The sequence below is a fragment of the Pinus tabuliformis genome, chromosome 2_2 (assembly GCF_031772625.1).
Source record: "Pinus tabuliformis cultivar Carrire ecotype Pingquan chromosome 2_2, CPIR1, whole genome shotgun sequence".
NCBI lineage: Eukaryota > Viridiplantae > Streptophyta > Pinopsida > Pinales > Pinaceae > Pinus > Pinus tabuliformis.
In genome coordinates this window covers 1,167,477,800-1,167,485,270 of record NC_142300.1, presented here as the reverse complement: position 1 = coordinate 1,167,485,270, position 7,471 = coordinate 1,167,477,800, and positions in this window count along the sequence as shown.

Below are 7,471 nucleotides of genomic sequence, written 5' to 3'. Positions count from 1 at the left end.
GAAGGATATTAAAAATGGTGTAGTTTAATAAAATATGTTTCTTTTGAGCTAAAATTTTACAACACAATATGATGTTTAATTATAATGTTGATCAAACTTAACGAAGAGGATAGGGTCTGGTCATAATTTGACGTAAGTTTCTTGATAATTATGGCTAATCTATTAAGATCATATTTCTTGAGAAAAAAAAAATAATAAATAAAAATTGTTATCCACTCCCAAAAATATAACGAAATGAGTGAGGGTAAAGTTGAAAGCAATTGATTTTAAAGCACTGGGATGAAAATTTCGAAACGGGATGGCTTGACAATGTATGGCGTCATTATAGTGTGATATAAAGTAATACGTATTAGTTTTTCATTGGTATACATTATTAATTTATTTATATGAAGTTTGGTTTTTATTAAGTTTAAATTTTGTGAGGAGAGAATTGAAGATGGAAATCACTAGAAATCTAAATTTGAATTTGATTGAGTTTTGTTTAAATTTTAATAATAATATTAGAGTGATAAACAAATTTTTTCTATTTAACGTAAAGAAATAACTTAATTGTGAAAAAAAAATACAAATTGCCCATAGGAAGAAAAACACATTTGAATAAATGAATAATAGGAATAGGGATTCCCAAACAAATGAGTAGTTGGGATGTACAACAGATGAGATAGGGCGAAAAGTGATGTGGTGTCTTGCAAAGCAATTCAAGCGAACACTCTGAGAAGTGAGGTCATGCTCGAGAGCAATGAGCGATCCTCACTAGATAAACTACAAAATATTTTTTAATATTTTAAAAATAAGGGTCAATTGAGTATGAGGATGTGAGATAATTTTGTTTTTTTAGATAATGTTAAAAATATTATTACTTCTAAATTTAAGGATAAGTTGTTAATGGGTAAAAATGTGATTTATGATGAATACATGCACAAACTACATATGGTTGGAAACACATTATTCACCTGGTTGGAAACCCTTGTTACCCTTACTAGTACCCCTTCAAGTACTACTACATTAGACATACCAATCTAGGGAATCTCACTTCCCTGTACCATTAGATACATCAAAAGTTTTGTAGGTATCTTGAAACCAACCTTAGATCAAACACTTGACTTCCTAACTACTATAGTGGCATCAAGAATGCCACTTGGGAAGATACTATGATGTACTAGGTTAATTTGATAGTATGGCTAAGGGTATGGTTGATCCTTCTTAGTTAGAGCACTGATATATTTGACGAAGAAATATTATTGGATCGTGTTTGTATATGAAAAAGCTATATCATAGTGAAAACCCTTGTCCATATGGCCCTTAAAGCACTAATGGTTAAAGTTATTACTTCTTCCATCATCTAAACTTTAAAATCTTAACAATTCAACCAATAATGTCTAGCAACAATCCGGGATAGCCTCAAGGACCAATTTTGATAGGTGAAAATAGGAAATTTGGTTAATCAAGATGAAAATTTTCCTTCATTCTAATATTGTTGGGATGTAATTATAAATAGGTTTAGAACTAGATAAAATATAGTAGAAGACTCAAAGTTTCCTAAAGTTGTAGTAACAAATTATGCTAAATAAGCATAACATGTTTTACATATTTCTTATCAAGGCATAGAAAAAGTAAAAATAGAAAATCTATAGACTCTTAGGAGGAGTTTTCAAAATATGAAAATGAAGGCTTTTGATTCCATTTACAAATTGAAGACTCAAATGATGAATGTAGTAAACTAGTTAAGAGCATATGGTAAAGATATAATAGATTCGAAGGTTGTTGAGAAGGCTCTAAGGAGTCTATCAGTGAAATTTGATGTTGTATGGGGTTTTCATTGAAGAATCAAAGAATCTAAACATCATCTATTTTCCTTTTGCGCCAACACCTAGAACATAGCACTTCCATACCTAGCCATTTCTATTGGTTATGGAAGACCTCATTTGTGACTTCATTGAACCACCCACCCACCCTTCAACCCCACATCCCACATTGTTCGTGTTTCCCATTTTGCAACATATGTTATTCAAATTATGTCATCAGAGTTTCATACTCAATCTGTTGAGGTGGAATTCTATATAGAGCACCACCTTCGAGGAGAATTAAAGTTTCATTTCTAGTGCATACATACACTCGGGAATCCCAAGAAAGTGAATTATTGTGTGTTCTTCTGTAATTTATTCGATTAATGGAAAATACATATTATTCAATTAACTAGATTGTAAAAAAAATCATGTTATGCAACTAAATCGTATAAATTTGTGTAATTTTTTTGTGTAATCCAAAGGGTACAAAGTGTGAGATTAAATTATCTTTTGCTTTGCTTTGATTTGGTCTCCTAATTTCCTTTTGTCGACTGCAATGGAGGAGCGCTGCCTAGTAATTCCAAGCTTATTGCAACTTTTTATATTACTACTTATTATGCCATTAAACTCGTATACCAAGGAAAAAATGTAGATTTTGTTGAAAAAGACTTGGCTACATTATTATATTTCAAGGCAGACATTATTCAAGATCCCACTGGAGCTCTTAAAACATGGACAGGAAATGAGTTTCCAATGGAACGGTCTATTGTGTGACCCCCAAAACGGTGGAGCTGTAAATCTCATTCTCAATGAATATCATAGAAACAACAATGAATACATGAATGGAAATGTATTAAACCCCATCAGTAACCTCTCTTATCTCAACAAGTTCATTATTTTCAACTGGAAAAATATAGGTGGAACAATCCCATCTTCTATTTTTGGCCTCGCAGCCTTAACCCATCTTTCTCTAGACAATATAAATATTATCGTTTCCATACCTTCTACCATCATTGATATGCCCTTATCTCTCTCAGGAAATCGACTAACCGGTGTTATTCCTTAATCCATCAGAAATCTGTAGAGTTTAACTACTTTTTACCTAGATTCAAATCAACTCTCCTCCTGCATTTCGTCCAGCATCATAAATCTAAGTCGGTTATCCGTGTTGACGTTTAATAAAAGCTCATTCTCTGATCCTATTATGGAATCCATGGGAGATCTGGCAACCTTAAGAACTCTTGATATATCATATAATTTTATTACAGGTAACATTCTTTCGCCTTTTGGAGACCTATCTAACCTTGCTGATATGTTGGTAAGTAATAATTTTTTGAACGGAAGCATTCCCGAATTGCTTGGCATGTTGGGGAATAATTTGATTACACTCTATTTGGACTGGAATCTAGTGATAGGAATTATCCCACAATCATTCTTCAATTTTACATCTCTTTCCTACCTGAATCTATCCCAAAACACACTCACGGGCAACCCCCCCGCCCTTTTGCCAAATTCCTTAACATCTCTGGATCTCTCCAACAACAACATCACAAGGAACACAGGCAATCTCTTCTAGAGCATGGTGGTATTAAAATATGTGAATCTAACAAGAAATCAATTGAGCGGGAGTGTGTGAGTTGGGTGTGGCCCAATTTCTTAATGGCATCTGCTAATATGATGTTTTTTTACTCCTACTATCGATAATGAAACAAAGGGGAGCACACTTCAACCACATTTTTTAGTGAAAGAAATACTCACCTTCTTCTAGATCTTCAAGCTTACTTTGCTAGACCTTGGTGGTGGAAATGGTGGCACTAGGTTTCACATCAATGATTTGCTTCTCATTGTCTAAGTCTAGTTCAAAGTCAAATTTGTGTCTAACTTTAAAGCTTTTAGCTCAGCCATCGATGGCTGCTTTGATTAGCATTTATTAGTGTCATGATTGGGGCTCTTATGGAACTCACACCACTTTTCCATGTCTTTCTTCATTTTCTCATTACCATTCTTTGTTTTTTACTTCTATGGGAAGTCTTGGGGTGGTCCACCCTAGATCTGTCCTGTGCTCTACAGTTTTGGGATGCTGAAGTATTCGTATATCCAAAGTTTTGATTGTTCTGTTTGATTTTTGCTCAATTTTAACAACATATCAGTATACTACTCTAAGCAAGGATATACCTAAGAACTCCATTTCTACTTGGTTGTATTTGAGCAGACAACCATGATATTTGAGCACCAAATTTCACTTAGAGTCCTTGATACCTAGCTTGGTGTGAAAGGTATGAAAGATATTTATGAACTTTGGCACCGCTTTGTCCCCTTCCTTCCATATTGTGGTACATCTCATGTACTATTCTTCATAGCTTCCAACAGGTATTATTGTTCCTTAACAACATCCCTAAAAGTGTCCCAAGTGGGTGCGACTAAAAGTATTGTGGATTCCTTCATGTCCTTTTGCTCACAGTAATTTTCCCACCAATTCTTGACATGGGGGGAGATCTTATGGAGGGCAAAGGTAATATTTTCCATATCAAAAAAATATTTGTCTAGAACATTTGCATCTACCTAGCCTTTAAATATAGGAATATCAAAATTAACTTGTACTTTAAAGGGTGTGGCACCTCCAAAGTGGTCACTTGATGAAGATGCATAACCTATTGGTATCCACAAAAGGATCTCGGAAAAAATATATAATTCTAGAAGATACAATTCTATAGAAAAAAAAACCAAAGAAACAAAAAGGGTGGTAGTATGAACTCTAGCAGGTTGGACTAAAAGGGAAACTTCTAAGAAAATTTAGATGATATTCCATGGATCATTAGAGAAATTTTGAGATAAAAAGTGACCTCAAAATAAAATTGTAGTATCAAGTTCAATTTTTAAATTTGAAATAACTGACAATATTCAAGATGATAATGTCGATCATAAGGGTAAATAGTTTGGAGGGAAAGAAAAACTATTTTTTAGTTGCTTTTGACTTATCCCCTTATAGGTTTACTCAAATTCAAGTATAAGAACACTTTGAATGTATAATTAAATTCAACATCCAATGACTATCCACTTTTCATACCTTTGATAGACCCATAATGAAATATATTAGATGTACATAAAAAAATATTTCTTTCATGGATATTCATTCTACAACCCAATATGAGTGAGATGTATAAGTATGCTTGTGCCCAACATAGATTTGATACGTGGCCTTTTAAAATAAAAGTAAAATATTTTTTAAATAAAAAGGTAATCTGAAATATCATAAAAACAAAAAAGAATTTAGATATTTGGTTATTTTTTATTAAAATCATTATAGAACATCAATAATTCTACTCTCACTATACTTGATTGTTGATATTACAACCCATATTACAACCAATTATAGTGAGAGTAGAATTATTGAAATAAAAGACAATAAAATATTCTTTTGAAGGAGAAGTGGTAAAAACTTTTCACTCAAACTTTCAACCATGAATAATATATTTTGATAGCTATATGAAGTAACATAATTTGTTGACTAATTTATTTCAATATCACCTTCATATACACATAATGTTTATCATAATAAAATATTTCAATCATTAAACTAAAGGATCCATAAAGTTAAAAAAATCAATTACTTCATAATACCAGTAATAAGATGGAGATATATAATTCATTTAATTCTTAATATGAAAATAAAATATAACCTTCATAAAATATTGTTAATAATAATAAATTGAAAATAATTCATAAATAATATATCTAAAAAGAAAAGAAAAGAAAAAAGAGAGAGAAGAGAAGAAGAAGAAGTTAATATATTATACACACTTTTAATATTATAATTTCATATTGAGTAGCATGCGTTGGTATGTTAAGTACTTGATCTGGCCTTTTTCTCAATTCGTCGAAGAGGATTATGTAATATGGAGGGTTATGTAATATTTATGTGTATTTAAAAATTTAAAAATAAGAGAAAATGTAGTGTAGTGTACACAATTCAAGAGCCCAAGTAAATTATCAAGGCCTGAAATTACACTTTGAAAAATGTAATTTAAACAATGAAAAATTACACTGGGACCAATATAGATCTATTTTAATCACATATCTACGAAGCTTTCAAAGCGATTAAATATGTCAAAGAGAAAAAAAATTATTCAAGTTTTGCATTATAAAATAAATTGCACCTCAAGAGATTTGATCCCTCTTGGCTCTTGCTAGATCTGTGGTTAAAATAGATCTATACTGGTGGCAAGTATGCACAATAGGTAAGAAACACAATTGTTCATGTATTCTTATTATCTATTTGTTGTACTATCTAAAATATCCAGTGGAATCCAATGGATAAAAACATATTTTTTCATTTATCTCTTGTTTATCTCACTATGGGTCTATCAAAAGTATGTAGAGTAGCGACTAACTGGATACATAATTTAATTATATATCCAACAAATTCTTACACTTGAAATTTGAGTAAATCTATAATAAAATTAATTGAAAATATAATCAAAATGTAGTTTCCTTTTATTCACTTTAAAAATTCAAAACTCTTATTTTATTATTTTAGTTATTATTTTATCACCATAATTCAAAACTCTTATTTTATTACTTTACATATTATTTTATCACCATAATTCAAAACTCTTATTTTATTATTTTAGTTATTATTTTATCATCGTAATAAATACTCGTTTTTTATTATTCACTTTTCATATTGAAAGGGAAAGAGCACAACTTCTCATTAGGTCTAGGTTTTCTTAAAGTGCATATTCTATCGTTTTTTTGTATTTACTTTTCATATTGAAAAGGAAATAGCACAACTTCTCATGACGTCTAGGTTTTTTAAAGTGCATATTCCATTTATTGTATGAATAGTGGGTTATCACTCATCTATCTCACTGCATTATTCAACATATTTTCAATAATTTATATTTTCAATTATTTTTGTATTAAAACTAATAATGTAGTTCTACATTCAATATATTTTCAATTATTTTTTTTATTAAAACTAATAATGTAGTTCTACATTCTTTAATAAAATATTGCATGTTGGAAAAAATTAAAATACTATAAATTAGGTAATATTTCATAGCTTATTTGAATTAATTTAACTAATATTCAAATATTATAACTTTTATGGGATGTCAAGACTAATTCGGTAAGACTTCATACTCTATTTGACTTAATTTAACCAAAGCTTTTTTTTTTATCTTTTTCTAATAGTAAAATTTGAATTTAAAAATATATACCATTGTTTTTTATTGCAGATTATCATTATTACACCAAATAAAACTATTTCATAAATGCCATCATAAATATTTTGAATGTTCAAAAAAAGTACAGTTTAATTAAAAAATATTATAAAAAATTACCTAAAGTTGATAATAAAATCATTAATAAATATATCTATAAAATCATTAATAAGTATATCATATTTTCTTGTTTAAAATATATTTTTAGATAAGAAAATCAATTTAGTACTATTAAAAAAACCATTAAATATATTATATTAAAAAAACAACAACATTTTGTAGCTATTTGAAAATGTTGTAAGTACACGTTGATAATTAGAAGTGGCATTGATGTTGGTTGGCATGATGAAGGCATCACAACAAAACTTAGCAAAACCCTGAACGGGAGGAACATGATTGAAAGTGTCATTTTCCATATCAGCAACAAGATTTATCCATTCACGGAATCCAATGATGGCCTTA